The sequence below is a fragment of the Cyprinus carpio genome, unplaced genomic scaffold (genome assembly GCF_018340385.1).
Source record: "Cyprinus carpio isolate SPL01 unplaced genomic scaffold, ASM1834038v1 S000006613, whole genome shotgun sequence".
Taxonomy (NCBI): Eukaryota; Metazoa; Chordata; class Actinopteri; order Cypriniformes; family Cyprinidae; genus Cyprinus; species Cyprinus carpio.
In genome coordinates this window covers 176,503-198,597 of record NW_024879252.1, presented here as the reverse complement: position 1 = coordinate 198,597, position 22,095 = coordinate 176,503, and the positions used below count along the sequence as shown (strand labels likewise).

Below are 22,095 nucleotides of genomic sequence, written 5' to 3'. Positions count from 1 at the left end.
TCATACCTAAATTTTGACTTCATTCTTCATTGAATTCTTTCTTCATTCGGTAATTCTTATTCACTAATAATTCAGTAATTCTTTTTCACTCAATAGTTCTCTGAGTCACTCATTCAGTTTTTTTCTAATGTTATATAAATGTTTTGTTTATTCTGAGGCTTAGGTTTTAGTCATTCCACTTGCATCAGCCACTAATTTTGAGAATATTTTTCAAAGTTTTAATAAAGCACATTTTGAAGTGACACTGCATTGTGTTAAATTTTTAATGTTTCAAAGGCTATATTTGTACATTGTATTAAAATATGGTTATACAGTAGCAAGACTTTTAAGGGGTATTTCATAAAATCAAAGAAATATCTAGAAAAATATTTCCACCTTTTTTTCTTTTCAGTACATTTCTCAATATAATAACATATTTGTAGTTTAGAGTTAAAAATTGCAAATAAACATTAATTAACTGTTAATGCTTTTGACAGTAATTTACTGTTAATGGAGAAAATGACAGCTTTATGTTGTATTTCCAAAAACAGTAAAAACTGTAAATTTCAACAACAGCAAGACACTGTTAATTTAACAGTAACTTGCTGGCAACCGTGCTGCCAGTTACTTATTGTTTTTTAACAGGACAATTTTTAACAGTGCCAGTCCTTCGGTTGTGAAAGATCTCTGCTGACATTGAAATTATTTTGCCAAGCTTTTAACCTTGACTGATAAAAACAGGGATAATTTACTTAAATCCAGTTCCTTTAGTCTCAGTAAAAACAATTGTTTATTGTAACCGAGACCAGATGTTGTCCTTAGAAGAGCACAAGCAACAACAAATCCACCCTTGATCCTCTTCATACAGTATCCTCTGTGCAGTTTGTAGCCTGAAAGTATTGATCCTGCTTCATACATCTATCAGAGCTTGTCCCCCTTCTTGTAAAGGCAGATCCAGGTAGCCAATGCTGTCCCGACCAAAAAAAAAAAAATGGACAAATCTTCTCTGTAAAACTTTTATCATTTAATTTGGTGGCTCCAACACATTTAATCTGTGCCAAAGCATGGATGCAGCAAGATTATTTGTAACCAAGACTCTGCCCCTGTAGGATAGTTCAGGTAATAGCCAATTCCATTTAGACAACTTGGCTGACACCTTCTCCAGCATACCCTCCCAGTTCTTTTGTCTATAACTTTCTTTAGTTTCTTCCGTTCGTTTCCCCAGAAAACACTCCCAGAGAATTTTTATTCATTCCTTAGCCCATTTTAATCCCTCGGGAGCTGAGGTGACCCACCCACCCCCATTCCCCCAGGGACCCACAATAAATCCTTCACTCTTTGCCCAGTTTACTTTAGCTGAGGAAGCTCTTTCATATAAAGCTAAACTACTACACAGTGTCTGAACATCCTACTGTCCAGTAATAAAAACAGTTACATCATCAGCGTAAGCAGAGAAACCAGAGGAACACTTGACCCGTTAACATCTTCCTGGTATATGAAAAACCTTTTAAATTATTTTTCAGTTTAGCTTAATTAATAAAGGCTTCATAGCTAAGCTGTAGAGTTGTCCAGAAAAGTGGACAACCCTGCCCTATTCCCCATTTTTTCACTGGTACTGATCCGGCAAACTCAATCCCCCTCCCACCTTAAGCATTACTGAAGCCCCTCTATATAATAATTTTATCCTTGGAATAAAAAAGTTTCTCCAAACCCAAAAGCTTTCAAAACATTTGTAAGGTGTCATGGCCCACACACAAATCAAACGCTTTTTTCTTGATCATTCGATATAAACCAATATTAATATCATTTCTCATAGAGATGTCAATTACATCACTTACTAAAAAAAAATAAATGATCAATTATTGTTCATCCTGGAACACAGTATGTTTGCTCATTTTTCACAACAATACTTTCTTTTTAAAAATTTTTTCAATCTATTTGCCAAACATTTAGAAAATCTTTTATAATCTTGGCACATTAAAGATACAGGGCGCCAATTTTTTAACAACCCTAAGTAACCAGTTTTAGGCAGAAGTGATAATACTGCCCTTTGACAGCTGCTGGGTAAAAAGTTCTTCATAAGAAACCATTTTATCCAATGTCTTTCTGTCCTCAGGTTTCAAACTAGGTAGTCCTTCCAATAACTGATCCATACTTTCAGGATCAAAGTCTTTGGGCCCAAAAAGTTCAGCATAAAAATGCATTGCAATTTTTCTCATTTCAGTGGGATCCGAAGTTAATGTGCCATTGTCCTTCCGAAGGTAAAGCATATTTTTTTGTTTTACTACTTTACGTTCTAGATTAAAAAAGAACTTTGTTGGAGCATCCATTTCCTTGATGGAAGATATCTTTGCTCGGATTAAGGCACCTTTTGCTCTTTCCTCCAGAAGAGTTTTCAGCTCTAATTTATTTTTCTTTAAACCATTAATTTCACCCATAGCATTTGAATCAAGCAAATTTTCCATACCATTTATATCTTTCTCCCACCTTTCAATATTTCTCTTAACAATCACAGTATTATTATAGGAAAACTGTTGACAAAAAAGCTTGATTTGAACTTTTCCTATCTCCCACCACTGAATTATATTTTTCTAGTTTCCATTTTCCCAAAAACATTTAAAGTTTTCACAAAAAAAAAAAAAAAAAAAAAAAAAAAAACCTTATCATGTAATAGTCTAACACTGAAATGCCAGTAAGATTTTGAATGTGATACCCTTGTAATATTAAAATCAATAGTCACTATATGATGATCAGAAAGAACACAGGGAGATATACCGACATTCCTAACTCTATTATTGTCTGATTAATTTACGTATATTCTGTCCAGTCTTGCTCCAGTCACAGTATTGTCCAATATTTTAACCCATGTGTATTCTTTTGTTAATTGATTTCTGTTTCTCCACACATCAATTAGTTCTAGTTCTTGAGTAATCTTAAAAAGCATTTTACTAGATTGTGAATGAGGTTCTTCTCCTTCCATTTATTCAATACAAAATTAGTGCTACAATTCCAATCACCTCCCATTATTACACACATTCCCTCATCAACATGTTTTCTAATTCCAGTGTTTAACTTTCTAAATAGTTCAATTCATTGTAAACCTATATTCAGGCCATAGACATTAATAAAAAGAAACTTTAACTCTTTAATTTCTACTATAGCCATTAAAACTCTACCTTTTTTCTATTTAAAAAGTGGACAAAATATTCAGATCTAAATGTTTAGAAAAAATAATTGCTAACTGTACCCTGCACTCAAGTTTGTTCCATGACTCAGAAAAGATTGCCCTTCCACCACCTATACAATTCAACTTCATTTTGACTATCTGAATGTGTTTCCTGTAGGGAAAAATTACATTAATATCTTGGAGATGAACATATTCTGTAATTATTAATTATTGCTTTCTTATTTCCTATCTCTCCCTCCATTAATATTTAAGGATCCTGCTCTCAAAATATCCATAAGAAGATATAAGGAGAGAAAAGAAAGGGACTGGAAAAAAGAAAGCTTTGCAAAGACACCCTTGGTATGTATTCATTTTCACAGATCAGTTTGATTTACGTTTAACTGGGGTTTTCCTCTTTCTAAGTTTAGTGAGAATCTTCTTTAATCGAAACTCGAAACCTCTTCGTTTACTCCTCAGTTTCTCTTCTCCTACCCTCCTCTGCCAATATAGAACCGAACATTCAAATCTCTTTACATCTGGAAAAAAATTCTTCACCTCAGCAACCTTTCCGAAAGTCTCATCCAAAAAAAGAAAAAGAATTTATATAATAAAAAGAGTAAACCTGATCACAAAGTGGATGTGTTTTATATGTCTGATATGTATGATAAAATACCATCCTCATCATCAACCTCGTTCATCTCATTCTCACCTATAATTTCTGTCTTACATGAAATTACTTTCTTGAATTACCTGGATTTTCAATATCTCCAGAATCCTTAGTTCAGATTCCCTGCTTATCTGATATTCCACCCTTTCCACCTCATTTATATCAGACATCTGTACTTACTTTCATCAAAAAAAAAAAAAAAAAACCGTTGCTCATTCTCATCAGACAACTCCTTATTCATACTTACATTCTCAGTAACAATGTCCTCGTCATTCCTTACTTCCTCAGTAAGAATCTCTTTCTCATTTCCCACATCATTAGTATTGAATACCGTTTGATTTCTATGTGAATTCTCTTACACTTCAGTTTCAATACCACTCGGGCCTGCTACAGCACTAACAGGACAAGATAACCTTACGTGCCCCGCATTCATAACAGCGCATCTCACCTGTGCTCGCATATAACATAAACGACCTGCCTTCATATGTGCATCGAAACGACACATTTAGCGTTTTGGCAGCCAAGTGGGAACCATTCTGATTCCAATGGCGAATTTCCTGAAACGCATCGGCTCACGCTCAATTTCAGGATCAGGAATGAACGGCGGAACATTTGAAATTGTAACTCTACTTGTTGGAGTCGCTAATGGTTGACCTTGAACAAAAGTCGCCACATAACGAAATCCCGCTTTCAATCAGACGGTGGACTAGTTTGTTCATTCCTTCAGAAAAACCACCAGCGCGCTTTATTCATTCGGGAGCGCAGAAACAATATTCTCCCCATGCCCCACTTTCTCCGCCACCTCTAACAGTACGTCCTCCACAGAATCTCCAGCATTAATGACACACCTAATGCCATGACAGAGCGACAGAGATGACGCCTGCACACTCACGTGTGACGCCATCTCCGTCCCCGCAACGACAACCCCAGCCCAGCACACGCAAACAAATTTTTTGAATCAAACAAATTTGTTGAATCAAACAAAAATCAAACTAATCCTGCGAAAAAAAAAAAACACATAGAAACTTTTCCAAAAAACTCCAAAGAAAGTAGTTAGGAAAAAATCATTCAATTTTCCTTCTCACCATGATCACCCTCCCAAACTTCTACTACCCAGCATGACCGAGAGAGAGAAAAACAGGCTCCAGACAGGCTCCGGGTGAGAATTTTGATAAGTTGTCAGACAAGGGCCTAAATTTGAGGCCTGAGCAGGGCTTTAATGTACAACTCCTGTATGTCACTGTAATCATTTTTACCTCCATTACAATCATGATCCATCAAAACATTACTGGTAAGATACTGGTTTGCTTTAACCAATACTAGCCCATACAAGGTCTTTCGTTCCCACCAATCGCTGCACAAGTTAAGGTTATGTATGATGACGAAAGCATATCAGTGCTAGCCCTTCCGGAACCCATATAGATTTCACTGCAGTGCCTGCAGTTCAGAAAACAATCAATCAATTTTGTCTGGAAGTCTATGAGAACACTCTAGGCAATTCTTGGTCAGAGTGAAATGGCACAAAAAGGGGTGGTAATCCACAGAGCGTGACTTGGCGCTGATTGAGAGGCAGAACAAACAGTGACAGCTAGCATAACACCATGGTTGAATGTGATAGAAAAAAAATAAATAACAACCTCTTTTGCACCTGGGTGGTGTGTGACCCTGTCGTCCTAATGAAGAAACTGCCCCTGTGAAATGTTTTGGCATAGTGTGTAGAAAAGAAGTTCATCAAATTCATGGCTACTGCACAATGAAAAAGAGGAAGTTCCATTTTTAATACAGACAGGAACTTCTCAGGATTGATTTAAAGATTTGGGTGAAACAATTTTCTGAATTTTGAATCATACATGATTAAATCTGCAGCTTCAAGAGCTCCTACAACAGTCAGTATACTCATCGCTTTATGATTTTTTCTCCTTTACAAAGGCAAAGGGTTGCATATTTCCCAGCTGTGCACTGGGTTTATTTTAGATGGACATTTGCTTTTAGATTTTAAATAGTGTTGAGCATCCCAGTCATAAACAGTATCAGGGTCTCAAAGATTTCAGCTCCAAACACACCTGGAAAAAAAAAAAAAATGTAATGACGAATGCTCTCTAAGGTGCGCAAGAAGAACGTAATTTGAGTTTTTAAATAGCAAGCCTGTGTGTGGTGCGGCTTCAAGAAACCTAACAAAGTGAATCTTCCATTTACATTGTTTCTTTCACTGTTTCTATTCTCTTCATTTCAAAGTTTTGTCAAGTCAAGTACACATTCATGGACTCTTAGGTCTGATATGCTCTGATTGCTCTTCAGCACAGCATCCTCAAATACGAGAAATGAAATAAGGGTCCGAATTCTCAGAGGTCTGTGGTAATAAATGCACTTCCTGTTGTTTTTTCAGGCAGTTTATATCTCTGGTTTTCATTAGAGTTCAGTCAGTCATTCAGTCAGTCAAGGCACATTAGTCACACTCTAAAAAAAATAAGGTAGGCTCTCTTTCTTTTTAATACTTCATGTAATAATTATTAACATCTTGATAAAATAAATTGACAATTGTCCTGATAATACAAAGCATATATTAATATTTCAATCTAATATATTATATATATATATATATATATATATATATATATATAATATATATATATATATAATATATATACTATCATATAATATATATATATTATATATTTAATAAGTAAGTAAATGTGATTAATCAGAAAATTCAAAATAAATATTATGCAGTTATTTCATATATTTAAACACATCATCTGTTAATATCATACTGTACATTTGGGTAAAGTTAATTTCCATTTCATTTATATCATGTTTGATTGCTTAAAACATCTAAAGACTCATCTTTTTCGCCAGCACTTGACCAACTAATACTAGCACTTATCTTTTCTTGTCTATCCTATTCTTAAACACACACAAAACTATTCTTAAAAAAAAAAAAAAAACATAGCTATGGGTTGCCTGTGCTAGACTAACTGAGACTTGTCATGGCACTTGTATACTGTTGTTGTTGTTGTTCTCTTGTTGGTACTGATTGCTTCTATTGTTCTCATTTGTAAGTCACTGTTGGATAAAAGCGTCTGCTAAAATGATTAAATGTAAATGCCTAAATGTAAATTGATTTAGTTAGCCAGATATGTTTTATCTATCTGATATGTAAAGCACTTTGGCCAACAACTGTGTTTTTAAATGTGCTATATAAATAAAACATAATGTAGCATGTGATTCATATTAGATGCATATTTATCATTCTTTAATTATTATCTCCTTTTCTTTGTAAATTATTGTTTGCTGAAATACATATTTCTAGAGAACTGAAAATAACAACGAAAAAAAAAAGAATAAATAAATAAATAAATAATCACACTTGATCTCCCAAGCGAGGCCCATATCTATCTTTAACTTGCTCTTGAATAGTGTTAGACTTGTACATACTTGTACAGTCTGTCTGACTTGTTAGATATCATTGGTATTCTCTGTATTCACTTCAAGTAATCATTGATTATTATTATTATATTATTATTATTCTTATATCAACAAATATCAATGGCCAACATCTTTTATTATCTACTGATGCCACTTGCATCAGTATGATCAATAAATTATAATTTTTTTTCAGGTCCATTTTTTTCCCCAAGAGAACCAGTTGTCCCTATTTTAGTATCATTGAGATACTATTGTTGTTTTTTTATTTGAATTCATTTTAAATAATAATATATAAAAAAAACAATGTTCCATAATTTTTTAAGTTAGGACTGTGTTATAGCTATGTTAGTTGTGTTTTTGTCATTTATGTATGTCAAAAATACGAAGTTTTATGAGTTTTTTTAATAGTTTTAGTTTATATTGATGCAAATGAGAAATGTTGCCATAGCAACTAGCTGTATTATTTTTTAAAATAATTTTAGTTAAACTAAAAGTTATAGTGATAACTAATATATATAGTTCATAAGTGCTATATATATATTATGTATTAATATTATTTATTATTAGTTTTAGTTCACTATAGTGTCCCTGTTTAACTCCTCAGGTTAATATATATAAACTCTATATAATTATATGATTAGTGAGGTCTATCCAGTGCCCTAGACAAGAATTACTGTATGTGCAAAGAAATCAGTATTGTTTTTTCCTCTTCTGTTTCTAGAGTTCCAGTCCACCCATGGATGTACGGGCAGGAATTATTCTTCTCTACTGGCTTCACAGTTATGATTTTTTTTTAAAGCTTTTCTTTCCATACATTATATGAATAAATGATTTGAATAATTTAGAATTTTTTTAGAAATATTTTTTTCTTATTTCTAATTATTTTCTATTAAAATGTTAAAAAAAAAAAAATATTTTTTTTTTTTTTTTTTTTTTTTTTTTTAGTTATTTTTTTTTTTTTTTTTTTTTTTTTTTTTTAGTTATTAGCAATTTTGTCACCCATCAATCCAATCCAATATGACATTTTTCAGTAGAAAAGTAAAGAGGATTTTTTGCTTAACCCAACGGGTCCTTTTTGTTTCATAATATGCAAGTCATGGCTACCCATCACTTGTGAGTCAAAAAAGGCAAGATACAAAAACACTAACTGAATCCCCTTAACTCCTGGCGATTTATTGAGGTCTTAGGAGGCAAAGGATCAGTTTGTATGAGAAACTGAACACTTTATTTACAACATTGTTACCTAATACCAAGCCTCAGGCAAATGGTCCCGCAGGCTCATGCTCATTATGTACTGTACAGTACGTTCTGCATATGAAAAAAAAAATCAAAAATAATAATAATAATAATATTTTTAATAATGTTCTGTTTCTTTCACAAACTGATTGTTTGCTTCATAAGACACACAAAATGATGGAAGCTCTGGACTTGCATTTTATGAATCACTAAGTACCATTGGATTCAACTAAAAAAGATCTTTACTGTTGTACTGAATAAAGAAAGTCACCTGCACCTTGTGTTGATTAGTAAATCATCAGCAAATTTTATTTATTTATTTATTTATTTATTTATTTATTTATTTATTTATTTTTGGGTGAACTATTCAAAATCAGATTTTTTTTTTCACTAATTTTATACTAATTATTTTGCAGTTATTTGCGCAGGCGTGTTTGCTGATGTTTGGAAGGTGCATGTAGTCAGATTTTACATGAGAAGGCTCTGGTAGTCCCCTCCATCTTGTGTTGTGTTGCCCTGTTCATTCAAATTACCCTGTTCAAGAACAGCCCTCTGATCGTATTAGAGCTATGTGGCACATGAAGGACAACTGGGCGCTAGTTGATATTATTTTCACAAAGACCCTCTAACGGGGGTTGTTAAAAGACAGTTTCAAAGGTCGTACAAAACTGATTGGTTCACTGGGTGGTTCCAACTGCTCCTTGGAGATTGATGAGGTCAAAAACCATGACAACGGCCCGTATTGTTTCAGGGTGGAATTAGAAACATCTGAAAAAGACAAAGTACTCCTTGTGTGAAAAAACTGGGTGTCGCTTAAAAATGATTGGTAAGTAGTAAGTGTGTGATTTTGAGCTTCTCAACCTGTGATTACAACAACTAAATAGGATACAAAATAACAAAACATCCCAAAATGTGAATCATTCCAAATGCATTTTACAGAGCAAAGCATCAAAACCAGAGCTGCAGGCTGAGCAGTCTGTCAGCGGTGCGGAGGGGTGAAACTGCAGTCTTCAAATGCTCCGTCCGGCACACCTGTCCATCCCACCAGCCCACTCTCACCTGGAGCCACACTGGAAAAGTGATCATGAACTACAAGGACATTGGTCATGGAAACTGGGAAACAGAGTCTGTCCTGACTTTCACCCCTCCAAAAAGAGGATGATCACAACCTCTATCACATGCACAGTCAAGCACCACGTGGGAAAGTCGAGGGCGAAATGACATGGACTCACCTCATATCTTTGTGAAAGGTATTAACCAATACAACTGTTTTCTGTTCTTGTGCAAAATAATGTATATATTAGTCTTGTTAGAAATGAAATTTAGGGTTTGTAAATAATGTATATATTAGTAGAAATTTATTTTAATGATAATAATAATAATAATTACAATTATTTTAATTAATTTTATTATTATTCATATTTACTTTTACCAGAACAACCAACTCTCAGTCACATCCTCATTCCAGTCATCTCTGGTCTTGGAGCTGCTCTTTTGGTTGGATTATATGTTTGTTCTTCATTGTCAAGAGATACAAGTGAGGTCTGGGAACTGACTTATAAATAACATAACAGTCATTGACTAATATAGTTATACTACGTATATCTATATATATATATCTTATATATATACACACACACACACACTTACACAGATATATATATATAATATATATTACCGTGAATACACACTGTACCACACACACACACAAACACAGCTTTTTCTGTCAAGCTATTTAATAAACCTGTTTTACACTGTGAATGAAAACATTGTACAATGTACACTTGTATGTGAGGACTTGAGAATGCATTATGACATGCTTGTATGTTTCAGTGATATTATTTATTTAATTATTATTATTATTATTTTTTTTATGTCTCAACTCGTTCCCAGGAGGCGCATTGCAGATCTCGAATCCAGAAATGACAATGGGTGAGCATTATCTAATAATACAGTTCCTAATTAGAATAGTTAAAACACGACAATAAAACATGACAATAAGATGCCATACGTCAACAATGTGACTGAAAGTAAAAACAAAATCATCATAATTGTTTTACTAAGTCTTAAATGTTTTTTAGAATGTGGAGTCGACTATCAAGAATGTCTCGCAGGTAATTAGTATATATCTGATTGTCTTTAAGCTGCATTGCATTGAGCAGCCTCCATCAGTTATGTAAAGATTTGCCATTCTTCTGTGTGATAAACCAGGTTTCGTTCAGGTGACGGCAGCAGGCAGTGGTTCCTGGTGGCAGACAGCAGAGGCAAGTACACACACAGCCGCCTAATGTGTTCTTCTGCAACAAACCAGGACACAACAGATCCTCTGGTGGAAAAATACTGAATCTATGGCATGTTTTAGATTTTAGTTGGTTGTTTTTTATACAAAGGCATAGTTATGTGTTATGTTTAAAATTATTAGCAGGAGTTGAAGGTGTAGGACACAACAATTATTTTAGATTAATCTGTTCAGAATGTTCAGATGCCATGAATTTGAGTATAAAACTGAGATGTTCTGATGACAGGTGGTTTTAGGGGGAGTGAGTCATAATGTAATGTATTTTTGATAAAATATTATTATAATTATTTGCTTTTAACTTTGACATGTTGTAATTTTCAAGAGTAATAGCAATTAAAGTTTAATGTTATATCCCATGTCTGTGGAATTAATAAATCTTTCTGCAAATTTAATTAATATGAACATTAGGTTAATGTTTGTCACTTTTTTTGTGTCTTATATGTAAGCAAAGCGGTAAACACATTTTCATCACATTTTTTTTTTTTTTTCACTTTCACTAATTAAGCACTATTACTGCCTATTCTACAACCCGATTCCAAAAAAAAGTTGGGACACTGTACAAATTGTGAGTAAAAAAGGAAATGGAATAATTTTCAAATCTCTCAAAAAAAAAAAAAACTAAACTTATATTTTATTCACAATAGAATCTAGATATAATATTCAAAGGTGAAAGTGAGATATTTTGAAATGTCATTTGCTCAATTTATGGCTCATATTTTGGTAGCAATAAGAGGCCAGCCAGAAAAGTTAAATGTACATATAAGGAACAGCTGGAGGGACCAATTTGCAATTATTAGGTCAAACTGGCAAAACATGGACTGGGTAATATAAAAAAGAGCCTCTCAGAGTGAGCACAGTGGCTCTCAGAAGTCAAGACATGGGCAGAGGATCACCAATTCCACCAATGCTGCGGCGAAAAAAATAGTGACACAATATCAGAAAGGAGGTTCTCAGAGAAAAAAAACTGCAAAGAGTTTGAAGTTATCATCATCTACAGTGCATAATATCATCCAAAGATTCAGAGAATCTGGAAACAATCTCTGTGCATAAGGGTCAAGGCCGGAAAACCATACTGGATGCCCTGATCTTCGGGGCCTCATTAGATGGCACTGCATCACATACAGGATTGTACTGTATGGAAATCACAACATGGGCTCAGGAATACTTCCAGAAAAACATTGTCAGTGAACACAATCCACCGTGCCATTCGCCGTTGCCGGACCTTCTTAAAACTCTGATAGGATCAAAAAAGAAGCCCATATCTAAACATGATCCAGAAGCACAGTGCGTTTTCTCTGGGCCAAGGCTATGGCCTCATTTTAGATGGACTGTGGCCAAGTGGAGTGGAAAAACTGTTCCGTGTGGTCAGACGAAATCAAAATTTTTGAGAGTTCTTTTTGGAAAACGGGACACCCATGTCATCCGGATACCTAAAGAGGACAAGGACACAACACAAATTGTTTTCAGCGCTCAGTTCCCCCCAGAAGACTCATCTCTGGATGGGATTGGGCTGCATGATGTGCGTGTTGCATGGGAAGCTTACACATCTGGAAAGGGCACACCATCAATGCTGAAAAGGTATATCAAGTTCTAGAACAAACATATGCTCCAACCAGAGCTGTCTCTTTCAGGAAAGACCTTGCATTTTCCAACATGACAAGGGCCAGCCCACATTAATGCATCAAGTTAAAACATCAGATCCAGGTGAAGAAGGGATCCAGGTACTGACAATGGCCAGCCTGCAGAGTCCAGATCTTTCACCCACAGAAAACATTCGGCGCAATCATAAAGAGGAAGACTGCGACAAAGAAGGACCTAAAGACAGTTGCGCAACTTAGAGCCTGTATTAGACAACGAATGGGACAACATTCTATCCATTCCTAAATTTTTGCAACTGTGTCTCCTCAGTCCCCAGACGTTTGCAAGACTGTTATAAAAAGAAGAGGGGATGCCACACAGTGGTTAAACATGGCCTAAGGTCAAAACTTGTTTGAGATGTGTTGATGCCACGAAATTTGAAACTCAACTTATTGTTATTTTATCTATGTGGTATTCTGAATAAAATATTGAAATTTGGAACTTCCACATCATGCCGCATTATGTTTTTATTCACAATTTGTACAGTGACCCAACTTTTTTCTACATCCCTAATCTTACCTCTGCTCTCTATACTCTTACTATACTATTTAAATAAAGCAGCACAATTAGGAATCTATTGAGGAAAAATAGTCGTAGTTAATAGTGAATAATGTTCCCTATTCTAAAGTGTTACCCGTTGTTGCTTACAGTAATATTGGTTATTGGAAAAATTTTTTTTTTTTTTTTTTGTTGCACCGTGCTGCTTCTAAAGAAGGCTATATTCAGACAGAAGAAACTATTAGTTTTTTAACTAAAGACTACAGATGTTTCATTGACATGTCACAAGCTGTTCAATTAACACTTTTCAATGTCGATCAGTGTAGCTGTGAGTGGTACCGTAGCTGTCAAACATCCCGTACTGGTAAAATGACGATATGACTAGATTAAATATAAAAAATGCCGTACTGTTCGTAGTAAATAAAAATATTTATAAAACTGTATTTATTATTAATAGTTATAAGACTAGGTGAGTATACACACACATATAAATGACATTGCTGATTCCTAAAGACTAATGTCTATGTGTTACTGTAGTTGACAAGCGAGAGTGTCATCGGTAACCCACGCTCTAGAAAGTCAAATTGAACCAGGAATTTCGACCAACAAGTAAGGTATCTGCATGGTAATATGAATGCTATGTGTAAAGTATGTATAGTATATATATATCTATATGTATATATCTATAATTTTTATATTTATTTGTCTTTCCCTCTGTGTTGTTTAACTTCATCCTTATATATATGATATAGACGTATATTCAAGGATATTACCGTTTGATATGATTTACGCATAGTGTACTGTTAAATAACCCGGAGGTACGGGTCGCAATGGCCAATAAATGTTTTTTGTGAATGTTTATTCGTGTCTAACAACAGTCAAGCAGGGCACTAGCAATGCCAATGCAAGGGGTTTGCTTCTCAGAGCAAGCCAATGACACTGATGAAGGGCCTATAGAAAGGAAATGTATGAGTATGATAACCAGAAATGGAATATATAAACATCCTTTTTTCTGTCCAACATCACCAGTGTTATGGACATTTACTTCACTATACGAAGTTTTTTTTTTTTTTTTTTTTTTATGTTTTACTTGAAGTAGACAGAAGGTTTCTGAATCTTCACCGGGCAAACAAAGTATGTTACAGTGTCATGGAGGAACAAAGCCTTTCTACAAAGATCGAATGCTATAACCAAAGATGGTATGGAGGCATATGGAACTATCTTACTGATTCACCCAGAATCATGGCATTGAATGACTCATATCTGTACTCAGTAACTCAAATATTCTCTTTGCTACAAAACAGTCCAGTATCTGTTGTGATTTGATTTTTTATTCAATGTTTTATTTTAGGTACATTCAATGGAATGTATTTGCATCCCCTTTGCAAAAAAAGCCCTTTTTTGTTGTTTTTAATAAGGCCAACTAAGGTGTTCAATCTGTTAGTGTGTGTATGTATTTACAAATTCCTTTTCACATGATTCACATCAGTGAGGCAAAAATCATATTCTGTGAGTACATAACTTTATCCATAACTTTTCCATTACTTAATCTGTTTTAGTGTATTTGTTAACATCTGTTGTTTAGTGCTTGATTTCTTGTTGTTCAACATTTTATTCGCGAGTTTACTCATAACTGAAATGTGGTTATTTCATTATTTATCTGACTTCTGTATCCTCTCTTTTCCATTAAGGATACCCAATTACTGCATTGATGATTGTAACCAAACACAAGCAGTACCTCACAATTATATGCAAGAATTTTGCTGAAAATGCCAGCATTTAGTGTTACATTTTAAACCTGACCAATAATGCCTACACATGCATATAATAACAGTTGGTTCTGTAGTTACACATATTGCTATGATGCTTACATTGCAAAGTATGAAAAAAAATGAAAAAAAAAAAAAATTCTACTTTTAACATGACTTTTTCATATGCTAAGAGACAAATATAAGGTGGTTACAACTTTTTAAGGCTGGAATCACATTTAAGCTCATCTCGCTGTTCTGGAATTTGTCACCATCTTATGGGCATAATATAGTGCAAGGAAAGTTCACCTTCCCTGCAGAAGAAGACCAACAGCTAACTTACTTCTATATTTTTGCCTCTTTACATTCCACCCACTGAACTGACACAATAGTAAGAGAAGAGGAAAGGCTTAGGAGAGATGCAGACACAGGATTACGCCAAACAAAAACCATTAGCGGAGACCGCCTTTGTGGATAACGCTGTGTGTAGTTTTTAGTTGTAAAAAAAAAAAAAAAAAAAAAAGTTTTTTTTTTTTTTTTCTTTTATAAACTTCTGTGTGATTCTAACCGCATATTTAGCCAATCATACCAGTGGGCATTTACTTGAATGTCTTGAATGCACCCCGCCTATAAAAACAGACTGCCTTGTATAGAGAGGGTCCCCCCCCCCCAAAAAACAGGATCGGATTGACATAGCCAAGTACGTCTAAATTTTTGTTTTTTACTTGCTAACAAAAAATATCGTGGACCCTATGGAAGCCCTGTTTCCACAACTATAAAAAAAAAAAAAAAAAACAGGTTATTGTGACTTTTTTTTCTTCTCTCAGATCAGAATCTATCTTTGCGCCAACTGTCAGACGGTACTTTATAACTCGCAATTGCCGACTTTTATCTCGCACTTCTGACTTCTTGACCTTTTTATTGTTTTTATAAATCTTTACAAGTTAATTTGTAGCCGGTAGCTTAAAGGTTTAATAAAAGCAATGCAATATTATTCACTGCTTATAACGCCTTGGCGTTATTGTTAATTTCTCTTACTCTCTCTCATTCCTGCTCTGTTTTAAAAGTTGGTTTAGATATATAATTTTCACAACAGAATGTCATATCATCTTAAATTCTGGATGTTTCTGAGTCAAAGGAATTGACTGCTTTTTAAAATCACAATAAAAATGAGTACAAAAAATAACCCATGAATAAACAATAAATCTACATCACAACTGTCGATCAAGACCTGAACTGTTACCTCATTAGCAATACCACGACAGGCATTAAAACTTTCTAAAACAAAGCTAAAAAGTATTAAATTTATTTTGGGGATTTTAGTGATTCAGGATACTTTTAACACCTCACAAACAATTAAACACCTGTCAAAGTTAGCAAGTTAATTGTACACTGTACATTCCCAAACATAGACTAACCAGAGTGATGACTGATGTTGTTTTATTCTTTTTATTTGCATCTAAAGGGTTTGTCTAGTTTTATCAAGCAGCACGTACTACTATTCAAGTTATTGCCCATTTTAATGGGTATGTGTATGGAGAGGACTATACAGCAGTCTTAGCTTTAATTAGCATAGACTGACTACAATTTGATCATGATGCAAGACTAGGTGTGACAGCCTTATTTGGAAGAAAATAAAATATTCATCTCTCTGTTACTCTCTGAGTCATAGTAAAAGAGCATTCACGCCTCCTCTTATAGGTTCTTCTTCATTGAACTGTGTAGTGTTTTATCATGATTCTCCACATTTTGCAGAGCTTGGCATCTTGGCATCTTTTCTTATCCAATCCATGTGTTTGTGAATGAGATGTCATTAAGAAGGTAAGAATGAAAATAATAGTATATTACGTTTTATTTAACCAATGTCTTAAGGTTTCATTTTCCATACATTTTAGCCCATTTTGTTTTGATTTGGTGGCTCCACTTATAGCATAAAGTAATGGAAAACAACCATTTAGCCTTGGGGAAAATTTGTTATAATCTGTTGGTCAGTTTTTTTCTTTCCCTTTGTTTTTGTACATGTAAAACAACAGTGTTTTTGTTTTTTACTTAAGGGCAAACCCAGGAATGTGATGGGACCTCTGCTACTTAAACTGCTTTTACAAGGTATACAGGAGCATCAGTTTTCTCTCTCTTTTTCTTCATACATGTAGATGCTGTTTATAAGGGTATACAGTACATACAATCTAAAAAGTCTATTTAAGAAATGTATCTAAAGTGGTGGCTTTTCTTAGGTCAGGGGTCTTTATTTGTGAAAGCTTTTGTTCTGTCTTCCTCAGTAAATGCCTCTCGGTAATTTTTTACTGTTAAGACTGTGCATAAAATCTCAAATTGCAGACAATGGACCATTATGACGTCCGAGCAGAAAGAGGAAAAAGAGAGATACAGCTTCTAACAACAGCTGTGTGTTCATTATAATGCGGAGTGAGGAAATATAACTTGGGTTCACATACTTTTGAAAGTGTTTTTCATCCATCACATTCAAGAACTAATATAAACAATTTTATTGATTTTTATTATAAAGAACTCCGACAAAACCTGTAGCTGTCATCCCTCCCTGAAGACATCGACGCCTCCGGGACCCGAGTCGGTTGTCAAATGCTCAGTTAACCACACATGCCCTTTCTCACCCCTCCCCAAATCAACCGGCGGCTTCCCACCCGCGCCGCCGAAAAAATAGCCGCCCCGGTCACCTGTGTGGCGGCGTTATGGGAAACCCGTTGTCGCTGTTTGTGACCTGTCTGCCAAATGTCTCTGAAGAGTCCCGCTGCCCTGTCTGCCCCTGCCAACCCCTGGGGCCGTACGAAAACCCCATGGAAAACCCTGCCTTCCTCCGTATTCGCAAATATAGCCCGCCTAATTCGAGTTAAAATCCAATATTTTTCGTTTGGGCTGATACTTTGAATGTCAAAAATGTTTCTGAGCCGGCTTGTAAAGTTTTAAATAACTGATCAAATCGAAAACGGTACTCTTGCTTTGGTCCGCGAAGTGCCCTTTAAATCTTTTTTTCCCCTTCCTTTATCCTCGGCTTTCAAGGGGTTGGCATTTGGGCTTTATGTATTGGATCAGCTCTTGTGTGAATCCTAATTTGCATCTTTCTGGACGTCTTCATTTCTCCGAGGACCACCCCCGTAAGGTATTTTCTATTTAGGGCTTATTCTTCAAAATGCTGTTGTAATGATTCTGCATCTCAAAACATCTATAATCAGAAATAATTCGAATGGTTGCCAATTATAACTCAAAAAGAACAGGAGAACCAATTTTATCCAGACATAATAATACGGATGGTGCTATTTTTCAATTTACGCATCGCTATGCTGCGCCTTAGTTCTGTTTTTATCAGTCGGCAGGGACAACTGTCTCACTGTTTCACATTGTCATTTCAATTGTAGACGGCCTCATCCGGATATACAAGGTTCATAAACACGATCTGAGTCAAGGTATGTCTGCCGAGAAGTAGTCATTCGCACGAAGCTACTGGTTCATCAGCGATTATGTTACAGGGCATATCTCTGGAAGGGTCATTCACAGCCACGATTATTGTCTGTATCATACCACTGGCAAAGTGGTTTACCCTATTCTTTGATATAGGAGATCAGTTTGGAACAGATTCTCCTAGGTTTGGACTTACATTGTCTCATCTTTGCATCTGTATCTTTTTTTTCTTATCCTGAGACTATTTTAAAATTCTCCCTGAGACTATTTAAAAAGTCGTTTTAGTATGCCTGAAGGAAGAGCACCTTGGAGTAACAGGGGAAACAGGAGTGGATACCAGGCACTAGTACATCATTGAAAATGTTAAAAAAAGAAAGACAAAGTGGTTAGTGTTGGTTTCTCTCCAGTGAATTAGCTAGTGTTATCTCAGAGAACACTGGAGATGCTTCCCAAAAAGACCACCACAAGCCTAGAAAAAGGCAGCAGATTGAAAAATATATTGGTAAACATAATACTAAAATTAACGCATAAATTATGTACAACAATTAATCATATTATCAGCCATTACCTGATATAAACATTACATGACACACACATCTCAACAGGCGGGCGCATCTTGAAGCCGCTTTTCTAGGGGTAATCCGTACTCAACCTTTTTTAAACTCAGTGTGTGTTTCATTATTACAAATAACAAAGTACTCCAATGTTTGGTACTTTATTATCTTTTTTGTTGTAGGACACAAATCACCCAGAAAACCAAGTACAAATCTTTGAGAGGCAGATATACATGTCAGTATTTTATTCTTAATAAAATAAATAATATCAGTCATATTTTACACTATACATTTTAAAAACAAAAAAAAATGGTTTGTCAGTGCATAGTTAAATGAAATGAGAAAGTATTTTCCCAGTGCGCAATCACTGATGAACTTTCTCTCTTCACAGGGCAAACAACACATGTAGTGGTCAGGGAGGAAAACAAGAACTTTCTCCAAATTCTCATATGCCGTCCACCAAAGACGTGGTACAGTGCATTTTCAACCACATACAGTATGAATCTTGTCACGTATTCACATTACACGCCAAAATAGTAATTAATACAAATCTATATGAACAGGAGTGGTGCAAAATTAAAAGTCAATGACACTTCAGGGATTCCTTTACTTTAACCACTGATCTGTTATAACAGAACAAAAACACTTATAGATTTTCTTTAAGCGCAATTTGGTCATTATAAAATGTACCAAGATGAACACAGGTTTATTGTAATCATCAATGTCTTCATGCATTATAATACTGTACATTAAACCACTGTGTGCTGGCCAGATAAGGTTCTATGAATAGACTCTTTTAATGTTGATATGCGCTTAACAGTGTGTTATGATAAATGCAAACATGCCGTTTTCAAATTCTTACTTTCCCCATGCACTTCAGGTGAGTCAACATCCTACCATGTGGAGTATTTTTATTTAATTTACAGCACATAACATCAAAAACAAAAAAGAATAAAATAATAATTTGAATATCATGGAACACAGTTCTTGATTTTTTTGTAATTTAATTCCACAAAAGCAAACTTTTTTTATGTTCTAGATTTCATTTGCACACAAACTGAAATATTTCAAGAGTTTTTTTTTTTGTTTTAAATTCTGAAAGGTTATGGACTTACAGCTTAGGCAAAATAATAAAAAAATTCAGTATATCAAAAAATTTGAATATTCAATTTTGAGTTGATTGTTTGATTTATTTAGAGTTTAAATACTGGGTACCTCCTGGGCTAGCTTTATGAACATGCAACCAAAATTCTATGGGCCCCGCCTCCTGCCTTGACCAGTTGTCCAGAAGACGCTCCATCGACCACCAAGGAGGGGGTAAGATCACACACTCTTCAAAAAAAAAGAAAAAAAAAAAAAAAAGAAAAAAAAAAAACGTTTCTAAAATGGTTTCTTTGGCAGGGTTGGATGGTTACATGAAAGACCTTTAATATCCAAAGGAAACTTGCCGATTGCAACAACAGGTTATATATACTGTATATATTGGTTTAGTGTTTTTTTGCAAGCCACTTACATCTTGTCAAGTCTTGTTACTTCTGGATTTGTATTTTTTATTTTTTTACATTATTTTATGAACAATTCCTATTAAGGAAACTGTATTGACAAATGTTACGGACTTCGCTAAATTCCACCGGGAACGCCAGATATGTGGTCATAACGAACCTATTCATCAGGGGTTTGCTTGAAGACCGTTTAAAAGGGTGTTCTTTGTAGTTACATGAAAATCTGCTTTCAGGGACCAAGAAAAACACAGGTCTTTGGTTTCCCTCTATTAATCGCCACCCTTAACCCCCTTGTGGTTCTTACTGGCATTTTGTTTTAAGAGAAAATCAAAACCGAAACCGAAACCAAAACTGAATTGTGGGGTGAAAACATGTTTTTACCTTTACGCCATTAAAAGGAAATCCAATAAATAAATAAATAAAAAGCCTAAATAACGATGTTTTCTGTGTTGGTCTGAAACTTTGTTTGTAATAAAAAAAGGTATTTTTGTGTTTTGATATAGGATATATATATATATATATATATATATATTAATATATATATATATATATATATATATATATATAATATATCTATATATATATATATATTTTTTTTTTTTTTAAGAATGAGTAGGAATGCCCCTCTAAAGGTCTAGATGGCATACAGCCAAAAACTGCTGGGCATGCGTACATCAATTAGCGTAATTCCTCACACTGTACAACAATAATTTACTATTTTTGCATATTTTAAGGGGTAGGTGTAGGTTTGGGGTAGGGTGTTAGACGTCATAAAATACAAAACCCCAATAGGGGGAAAAAAAAAAAATTCAAACTCAAGAGAGACCACACCAGAAAAAAAAAAAAAGGTTAGACTACTTAATAAGGTATGACGCATAAATTCGTAAGGCCTATTTAATAAAACTCAGAAACAGATTAGGGTTATTTCGTTTTTAAAATAAACTCCAGAACGATAAGAAACCTTTTTATTACTTTTTTTCTCAGTCATCTTTTCCATTGTCTCATAGAAAAAAATAAATAAATAAACTGCTAACAGCCTAAACTGCTTGTTAGGCATTTAAAGGTTTTAACACGAATATCGGCAATAGGTCTAACTCTGTTCAGATTATGTTTGTGCCCTTCCATAGCTACAATAACTAATGATAATGTTAAAGTTAGACACTGGCCACGATGACTGAAGAAAACAGAAAAAGCGGTGTCAGCTCCACTTTTTAATTTACGCGGAATGTCCTATTTAAATGATTTCTAGACCAGTAGGTGGAGCTGTCCGCATACTGCTCAACGTAGTCCTACTCTCAGGACGGTGACAACATTCACAAAATATTGTTTCAAAACCATAAAGCATTTCTAAGAACGCCTAACTTTTCGGTTTGGTTATGGGCACGTCTGTCTGAACGTAACAGTATGATTCAATCATATTTAATAATCAGGTGCAAATGTAGTAAATAAAAAAATAAATCAAAAATAAATCAGTACTGTATAATTTTACATGCAAGTATATAATTCATATACATAAATCAAAGCAGTTGTTTGCTTACATGATACAATACATGAAAATGTAACAAATGTATTATTAATAAAATGATTTTTTGAATCTTAAAAAAAAAAAAAAAAAAATAAACAAAAACAACAATGTATTGGCCCATTTGCTTCTCATCGATATTTCCACCATGTTTGAGTCTTCATGTTGGTGTATTCAGCTTCATAATCATACCCTTAATATAAATATTTCAGAGAGAACAGAGGGCCAGACATCAGGTAATAACATATTTCAATAAGATTTTCTAAAAGGATCTCAGTATGTTTTCTGCAGTGTAACACAGTGGCAAAAAAAGAAGAAGATAGCACAGAGCAGGAGGGGGAGCACTGGGGGGGCATGGGGAAAAGAAGATGGGGACAGAGTGGGGGCGGGGGGGCAGGCAGGGAAAGACCAAAAGAGAGGGACAT

General features: G+C 34.6%; 1 protein-coding gene, 1 long non-coding RNA gene and 1 pseudogene across 2 annotated transcripts in view; 2 read left to right on the top strand and 1 right to left on the bottom strand.

Annotated features, from left to right (window-relative positions):
- Window positions 1–22,095, bottom strand: part of LOC109099000 — a 45,015-nt gene that overhangs the window by 16,058 nt on the left and 6,862 nt on the right. The gene's annotated exons all lie outside the window — the stretch shown is intronic.
- Window positions 8,977–9,695, top strand: LOC122144173 (annotated as a pseudogene).
- LOC122144171 lies at window positions 9,914–10,709 on the top strand. The gene is made up of 4 exons (XR_006159584.1): window positions 9,914–10,011; window positions 10,368–10,406; window positions 10,556–10,588; window positions 10,686–10,709. It is a non-coding gene; the product is annotated as an uncharacterized LOC122144171 (long non-coding RNA).